Below are 9,754 nucleotides of genomic sequence, written 5' to 3'. Positions count from 1 at the left end.
GCTGACCCATATCGAGGTGAATCGCTTGCGTTATCGCGACGCGAATTATTCACTTTCGCACGTTGCGAAAATTCAATGGAAATAAACATGCAAGCGACTAATGTACTTATCTGAGTAAACATGATCGATAGCGACCCGTGTCCACGCGGGGGACAATATGTGGGTCAGAGCGACACCTGCGAGCCCGTCGCGCCCGTCGCGCCCGTCGCGCCTATCGCGCTCGCCGAGCGGCTCGCCTTGCGCGCGCTTCTCGACATTTGATGTTGTTTAAATTGTATTCAATTAATCCATCTAATGTTAAAAAAAGCTGTTAGCAGGGAAACATTACATATCGCTTACGACAACAAATACTTGCCATCGCAATGTAAATAATTCAAACAGCTGTAATGAGGCGGAACTAATGTATTGAGATCGATTGTATTCACTTCAGCCATTAAAAGTTACATATATTTTTTAAAGAAAAGACAAACGTGCGAGCGGTTCACATGATATCACGTGGTCACTACCCAAACTGTCATCACCAATTGACAGAGGACAAGTTAGAAAGAAAACAGGATAATTCCTCGTCCTATTTAGAGCTTTTGCAGTGAAATCCTTTTCCAAAAGAGAATGAAAAGGACCTAGTGTTTTCGGCTTATTCTTAGGCGTCGCGGCCGACGTTTTGCTCACGACAACTGTTTACTGAAAAGCTTTTTCAAATGATAAATGTCTTCTATTACATTAATTTTTAAAGTATTCAAATGGTAATGTGGTAGCACTAGTTAAGATATTAATATATTCATAATTATTATGTGTCGAGCGGGGTGCAGAGATCGCAACAAAAACCCACCGGCGGAGCGGGCGCAGTGCGGTGCGGTGCGGTAAGGTGCGGTGAGGTGCGGTGCGGCGCAGATGGAAAAAATCCCGGCGCGTAAGAAACCGCTAAAGCCTCGCAATAATTGACTGCGCATAAATATTTAACGACCGTTCAAGATTTCGATAAAGATCTCATTCGGCAAGCGGCGCCCGCGCATGCCCCCGCCCCCGCGCACGCCCCCGCCCCCTCGCCCGCGCTACCCGCTCCGGCTCCGGCATGCATATGTAACGCATGGGAATGGCGCGACTCGAACACATTTACATCTGTAGCATTTATAAGTAAATGGTCTCACATAAATAGACGAAACTAGAAAATGTAGTAATCGCTCTGCGCGCCGGCGCGGAGGTGCGCCCGCGCATACCTAGTTGCGCACAGCCACCCGTCCCCAGTCCGGCACCAGGCCTAGCACCAGGTCCGAGACTCGGACTGACACCACCGTTGCTCGTGTCTGATAGAAATGATGGGAAAATTTTGATGTCCGTCGCTGGGAATGGTCGGTGAGATATCTAACCTGGCTGAGATCCATGGCGCCTTCCGCGGAGCGTCCGCGCAACGCTGGCGGGTCACACGACCACATCTTGAGGGCCCCCACGCAACACTCACACAATATTCGCGCGACGCTACTCGCGACCGCGGCGCAGCCCGTACTGGACGCCGCGGCCGCGCGCCGTGCTCGGCTCGGCCGGCCCGGCGATAGCGCCCGCCAACTCGAGGGAGCGCCCGGGAATTGATATGGGCCTCAGTTACTTCCCTTCCCGCCCCCCGCCGCCGCAACTTATGGCCGTCGAACTTTTAATTCTCTATTTTTAGGGTTCCGTCCCTCAAAGGATAAAAACGGAACCCTTATAGGATCGCTTTGTTGTCCGTCCGTCTGTCCGTCAAGACAAAACTTTTTCTCAAAAACGATTGAAGGTATCAAGCTGGAATTTATATCAAAAACTCAGGTGTGCGGTCCCTTGGTGCATAGCAATGCGGTACATTAACGTATCGACGCGACGATTAAGTGTTATTATATCTCGCGGAAATTTTCGTTAAATTTGTCTGATCAAGATATCCTTCAAACATTTTAAATATGAAAAACCGTTAAACAATGCCGGTTCAGCTATCAAACAATTTGACGAACATTAAAACATAAAAAAAACAAAATTTTATATAAAAAAATTTATTTCGTTGGTCAAGTACCTAGTGAATATTGTTTAGTTGGACAACACTTTTTTCCACTCAGGCAGTAGTGAAATCTTCTAAGGAGGTTGAAGCAAGGAGACTACTCTTTTCTTTCTTAGCACACTAAGCTGAACGCTGTGCGGGCGCGCCTTCACCGCGACTGATGACCGATAACAATTAAGTAGAGGGGATCGCGCCGCGCCGCCGCTAATTGATTGCTTTCGAATTACAAGAAGAAAATTCGCGGTCCTTCGTCGTTGTTTGTATGAACTCGTTGATGTTATTGATGCCTCCCTTGTGCTGAAAGTTCGCGGTGCAGACAGTGTGGGTGTGGCGCAGCTGCAACTCGACTCTCTCAAGTTCACATTCTGGATATACTCAACACCAATACGTGACACTAACTTGGCGCTGGTGGTGGCAAAATGTAGTCAGTTTATGTGCAGAGTAAATAAAATCAAAGACAATGTTATTCAAGATATAAGATAGCTTTATTTTCATTTATTTGCATTGATGTACAACCGTATCTATCGAGGCGACGGAGCGACGGATCGACGGAGCGACGGCCGCGCAAACACTCCTTCGCCACCGTCAATGTGAGCAAACTCATAATATATATATATATATATATATATATATTATATTATATATATATATATATACATACATACGTGCATACATCGGCAGACACGGGAAAACAGAGACGACACGCAAATGTGAACTAGGCAGTGTACTAAAGTGCTATGCACTAATAATGAAGGCATTTTAGTTGATACAATGAGAGAGGTAGTATTGTATGTAGCATTGCTGCGGGCCAGCTCCAGTCACAAGAGAGCAGCGACAAGCGCATAAAGGCAATGGAATGTTATCTCCGTAGTTACCTTATCACGTGGGACAGTTTGCGGCTGACAGACGCCCGCGCCTTACACTGCTGTTTTTATTATTTACATATTGTATACAATTGGAGGTTATTGATTGCGACAGTGGTAAGGGGGCAAAGGGGGAACGGCGGCGCAATGCAATGCAAGCGTCGTTAGCGGCGTACTGCAGGAAAAACGCCGGCTTGCGGCTGGCAGCCATTGTCCGAGCCACGCAAAAAACTCGTTAGCCGCGCGATAAGCCGCGATTTGCACCTTCCCGCGCCCGCCCCGCAACCGCCCCGCAACCGCCTCCTGAATGCAAAGAGGCTGCGCCCCACCGCCCCCCCCCCCGGTCGCGGTGTTGCATGGTGATGTGAAGCCAAATAGTATAAACAGCTTCGTCACAAATGTGTCCGATGTCGCTCATTAAATCTCATTTGAATTTCAAATAAAATTCCGTCCATAGACTGAAGCAACGATACAATCTGACCAAACACAAGCAAATGTTTAGCAGAGGTTACAATAACTGCCCCGCGTACTAATTGTCGACGAAACGTGCCTCGGTTGATAGCCTACGCACGATGTCACTCAACAGTTGCCGGTGTCACGTGGCCTCAGACGCGCGGGAGCCACACAACGAACGGATCACCATAATACTTTCAAATAGTTTTTACTTCAAATTAATTCAGATGCAATTGCGCTATGAAGCGACTGTAGATGTGTGTGTGTGTGTGCACTTTGTGTTAATTAAATTAGGCTTCAAGTGGAAACACTTAGCAGTCACAAGTGACAGGCCAGAACTTCATTGTCCTGAAAATGTCTATTACAGAAATTGGAACAAAAATTCTACTTTTAAACAGCTTTAATTTGACCACTTTAAAAAATTACTAATAATCCGTTTAAGTTAAATAATAGTATCGTACGTATTTGTAATGTGATTTGTTTATTCATCGAGTGAAAAGAACCAACTCCACCTGAGGAACGTAAGAGAGTTGCAGTCTGTTATAATAGTCCGCCGCCGCTGCGCCCGCGCACATCAAAACCTGCACCCATTAAATGTACACACACACACACACATCAACACATACAAATGCACTCACTAAGAAATGAATTAAACATAAAGAAGTTTTGCATTCTCTCATACGATGAGAAACTATTCAGCGGCGGGGGTGCAGAGGCGCGCGGTCGCAAGAAGCGGCTTCATGCAGGAAGACGTTCATTAAATATGTTAGCACGAAATAATTCCCGTGTAAATGAGTCATTATTTGTGTTTTTCTTTGACAGACGCGAATATTAACTCCTCCTGAATCACAGGTTTGTGTGTATAAGGCGTACTCGGAAAGATTTAAATACTAGTTATGGCACGGACTTTAAGAGCACTTCAAATATTATAAGCACAATCGCTGGTAGTCGTCTTTGAATCTATCCGTCACAAGAGTCATGTCATAGACAACAAAAACTTTACCGTAAGTAAAGTTTGTTGTTGTTGTAAAAAAATCAATGTTGAATAAAACAAAAGATAAAGACAATATTTGATTTTAAAACAGAAAAAGCTGACGCGCGTCGCCGCCGCCCGCGCGTTACTCTTAACCAGCTCGCGGTTATTACGAACAGCGCCATCTAGTGCCGTAAACACATATATTACTATCATATTAAACGTGCCAATTACAGATAGGATGTCGCGTATAATGAATTATACAAAGAAACATAATAATATACTCTGACATTATACTATCTATAAACATTTATGAGGCACAGTAGACAACGCATCGCTGCCCATCGAGAAGAAAAAAAAAACGTTAACAAACTTTGTCAAGATAATTATTAGTAGTACCTACAAGTTCATTGTTCGATCAATGTGCGCATGGTTTGCTGTGTCGCCAACAATTTTATACTCGATAATTTTGACAATTTAATATGAACATTTATGTTATATATAAAATTCTCGTGTCACAATTTTCGTTCCCATACTCCTCCGAAACGGCTTGACCTATTCTCATGAAATTTTGTGAGCATATTGAGTAGGTCTGAGAATCGGCCAACATCTATTTTTAATTCCGCGCGGACGGAGTCGCGGGCGACAGTTAGTTGTATATATAGTATGCTTTATGTCGCGATGCCCATTCCAGTGTCAGGAAGTGGTGGCTCTTACATAATGACAACTATAAGAAGTGGTAATTAAATCAATATATTTCGTCTTACTTATGATATAAATTAACTATATTGTTGTCTAAGTTTGATACACATCCAGTCCGCAGTCCAGAAGAATCGTGTTTGCGTCGTACGGAAGCTCGAAGTCTCATTGGCTGAAGTTCTGAAGAATCTGTGTACCGGAATGCCAGCTGTCGCTGCTGGAGGACGGCCACCGCCTGCGTCTGTAACACGAGCAGATACTGTGTGAAATGCAGCGTCACGCTCAACGCCCGCCGCCGCACGCTCCCACGACACACTCATTTCAAGTGATTCAGTCAAAATTAAGTAGACATAGTTAGGTGATTTGCAGTAAAGAGGCGCGCGGGAAACACTGCTAACTACATTCCAGTCTAAACACCGACACTACAACAACGACCAGATGAGTGCCGCATCTCAATATTATGTTCCTGATTACACTATTATACATACCGACTCGACTATCCACCAATATCTGTTGTAAAAATCTAGTTAGAAGTTGATAGGTTACAGTTACAGCAGGTGTTACATGGACATTTGTTAACTAAACCGTTATTATAGAGAATGTAATGAAATGTTTGTTTTCTTAATTTTTATGAAATCTGGAGATGATTTTCATAACTTCATATAAATGTATGCGCAAAATTAATTTTAAATGCTATAGTTTGATAGTCATTTTTACAATGAACTTTCGATCCCTTTTTTTGTTTCTAATAAGAATATTGTCTATTTGATTTACAATACATATTTATTTAATGGTAATGGTACTACTTGATTTTTACATGAATTGTGGATGACCTTCACCAGCGCACAATCAGCTCGGACAGACGTTGACAAATTTATAATAAGTAAAAACCTCGTAAAAAATAATACATCGACACTGCCAGCCCCGCACTCCGCACTCCGCACCCCGCACCCCGCGCCCCTCACTCATCTCCAATGATGATAGGAGATCAAAACGTGAACGCTTTTATTGTGTAAACATCATACTTGTATAATAGTAATAGGAGATCATTGCTTTATGTTATCGTTGAACAAAAACTTTTACAATGTTGTATTTGCTGGTCACATTTTCAAGGCAGCTAGGTATAAAGTTAGAGAAAGAAGGGAAAATATTTTTAAAACATTGAATCATTATATATTTATAAATAGGCAATGTTGTCAGAGAGCAAGGACAGCCGGGGCCGAGGCCGGTGCGTGCGAGGGAAATGCATTCACAGCGCAAATAAAAGGAAACAAAACAAAGGCACCCTCCGCACCGGCCCCTGCCCCCGGCTCCCGGCCCCCGGCCCGTGACCCTCGTAAACAATAAACACCGGCTAATTTGCGCTGAGCATGCAAAACGGTGGGCGCACCCCCGCCTCTGCACCCGGCATTGTCGATGTCAAGTTCCGCCAATTTTACATAGCGCATAATGTTTGTTATTACAACGCCACGTGAACGCAGAGTCGATTCTTGAAGACGTTTGTACGAATTACTTTAAATGTATCTGTTATTAGAAATAGCCTTCATTCATACCTTCATTATAAGAAAACAAATGTTCATTATAAGAAAACAAAAAGCTCAAGATGTTACTTTATTTTGCTCTGAACCGTACCACACGTTGCATAACGATTATACACCTCGAAAATATTACATTATCTGACTTCGTGTCCGATGAAAAATCTTTCACACACACTTCTAAATACTTTCCACACTTTTAAATGTGTGTTTTATTAATGCGTTATGCGATGTTGCACTGTCAGTTGCAGAGTGAGGGACTATGGCCGTGGCTGGCTAGCACCGCGAACTCGTCTGCATGCATGTGAGTCTGATGCAGTCTGATGGCTTGCCTATACTCGGCTTGCTGGTGCAGGCACATGTGGACTGCACAGGAGCCCGGGGAGAGTTTACGAGCTGTATTTACGGCGCGGCCGGACACCGCGTCGTTTTTTACGATAGACATAAAAGCCACAGCGAAAGATTTACGCCAAATATATTCCGCCTAATGCTGATTGCCCGCTCCCGCCGGTCCCGCCGCCCTCGCCGCCCTCGTCACCCTCACCGCCACGCCGCGCCGCGGCGCGACACCGACTGCCTCGACTCTCCATTTTATTATTTATCCTTGTTATTTGTCTGTTTTCCGAATCTGTACTTATAGCGGCGGACATCATCTTCTCATTACAATTGGCCATTTCTGTAATTTTATGAAGTATATCAACGTCCTATTTGAATAAAGTTATTGTAATTAAAAAGCTACGCCTCTAAATCTGATCCCAGAATGTTTCTGTTTTATATCGTTCCTTTTCTTTAAACTGTTATCATTTTTAAATTCGTTTAAATATATTTTAAGATTATATTCCATTGTAATAGTGAATTGTCAATAACATAAGTAACTGATAGGACGAGTTATACTTTAATTGACCGATGACAAAAAACATATTGTATTCGCTGACCCGGAACGAAAAGGCAGTATTTACTACCAGCGGGCCGTTACAGCTTAAAAACACAAAATGAGGCTTCATATGTGATGGGGAGGATCAATTTTTTGATAACGTCAGTCTCGGGAAAGTCATGTCGTGCTAGCGTTGAATTCGGCCGCGCAAATTCAATTTGCAGCACAATAGAGGCGGCGGGCGGCGACGGGCGGCAGCGGGCGGCGGGCGACGCGCGATGCGGAGCCGACGCGAGCCCAAATAAATATTCGCTTTGACGACGATTGAGCTCGCAACTTACACAATTACGACGAAATGGAAAACCTTAGATAAATAAAATCGGAAGTGCCCGCGGGGCGGCGCGGGGCGGCGCGGGGCGGCGCAGTGAGCCGTAGTGAGGTGCGGGGAGACGATTTTTCTTCTCGCCAAAAAGCGGAGTCGGCAAACGCAAACACGGAGAAAATGTAGCGAATTTCCAAAGTGTATTCGGTTTATTGACATACGTAGGTACGAGGGGCGGTCCCGGATTCAAATCCCCGGCCGCCCGTCGCGATTTACAATAAATTTCAAGTGGAGAATATGTTTGCAATATGTCGCGGCCGCCCCCGGGCAGACGCGGGATAAGCGCGGGGCAGGCGCGGGACCAGCGTGTTTACAACGTAATCACAGCCATCGAGCGAGGGCGCCGCTACGACTTCTTTAAATTTTGTTAACATTTTATTTCCCCGCTGCGTTGAACTTTATTTTCATGAATGTAACCGCTCCTCCCCAGCTAGGGGACTATCCAACACGGGTCTAACTTATTACTAACTTACGGAATGTACTCGTCAAACGTGCCGCAGTCTGGCTGTTTGCTTTGTGACGCGAATTCCTAACTCTTATTGGGAAGACCAATTAAAAAAGTAGTGGATATCACTTACGCAACAAGTTTCCACTACGTACAATAACATCTCAATGGTCATACTTTATCTCATAAGAATTGGGCGTTCGATGGATGAAAGGAAAATTATAATAACTATAGAAATAATGGAATATTCTCAGTGACAATAACGACGTGCTCAGCACACACCTCTTTAGGTAGATTGTTGTTATATTGATGTATTGCATATTTATACTTGATTAGCAGCAGACTAATGTGAGGAGGAGGAGGTACAAGGAGGTGCAGAGGAGGAGAGCGCGGCTTCATCGCGCCGCCGGGACTTTGCGCTTAGTTATGAAATAAAAATGAAAACATGTCGTGACGAATGCCCCCCGCCCCCGTCCTCGTACTGCATCTCGCCTCCCACGAGGCGGGGAGGGGGGGCGGAGGCAGGAGGGCGAGCATCTCGTAATGCCATTCTCCGGGCTCGGTGCTCGGGCCTTCAAGCGCAGTAATGCGATGTATGAAATTGCGAGGACGATAACTTCTTTAAATATTTGCGCTCTAGCGAGGGTGAATGCAATCATTTGAAACACATCTGTATCATTGGTAAGGTCTAGCTGCCTGACATCTAGCTATATTAGGTTATGTGCATTACCTTTGTTTAGTAAAGATTTAGAAAGATTGGCCGAGCTGTTTGTTAGTTGTACTAGACAAACATGCAAGATGAAACACACGTTCTGTATTAATATCTCGCCGGGTGGTGGTGATGATGCGGGCACACAGGATCAACTGAGAGACGTAACTTGAGTGGGCCGCGTCGCTGTTTGGATGCAATAAGTGGAATTGTTGCGAACTTTAATTTCTTGTCGGAAGCAGCAGCAGGAATGTGTCGCGAGAGCGGGGCGGAGGCGGCGGCGCGGGGATGGGGGCGAGGGTCTATAGACCGGAGAGATTTTTCAATTACCAACTTTGTGCCATTCGCTCCAATCTGGCTGCACAGAGCACTTTCGCAACTAGAGGCTTCTAGTATTTAAAACATAGTCATCGTGTCGTAGATATTATAATAGTACTGCAGGTCAGGTTCGTTTTGTATTCAGAACTAAAGAAGACGGAAAAAACTGTTAAATTTTATTATTGACATGGGTACCCACCAGAAAACGGTTTAATAATAACCGGAAAAGTTGATCGGTTTTTAACTCTAGTTTAGCGTATTTTCCTACGTTTTTCATTTCTATTATTATAAAAATAAAGTTTTAAACAGACTCGTAGAGTACAATTTACTTTGTAACGTGTACCTTGTCACTGCCTCTGTGGGTGTTTAGTCAGTGCTCTGTGCGGCGTGGAATTCTTAATATCAGTGCGCGCTAACTACGCCGTATAATATTGGGCGGCAGGCATTCCTCCCCCGATGCCCCCCACTGCCCCCCCCCGC

The sequence above is a fragment of the Papilio xuthus genome, unplaced genomic scaffold, assembly GCF_000836235.2.
Source record: "Papilio xuthus unplaced genomic scaffold, Pxut_1.1 DF828952.1, whole genome shotgun sequence".
Lineage (NCBI taxonomy): Eukaryota > Metazoa > Arthropoda > Insecta > Lepidoptera > Papilionidae > Papilio > Papilio xuthus.
The sequence above is the reverse complement of the archived record's forward strand: the minus strand, read 5'-3'. Positions refer to the sequence as shown.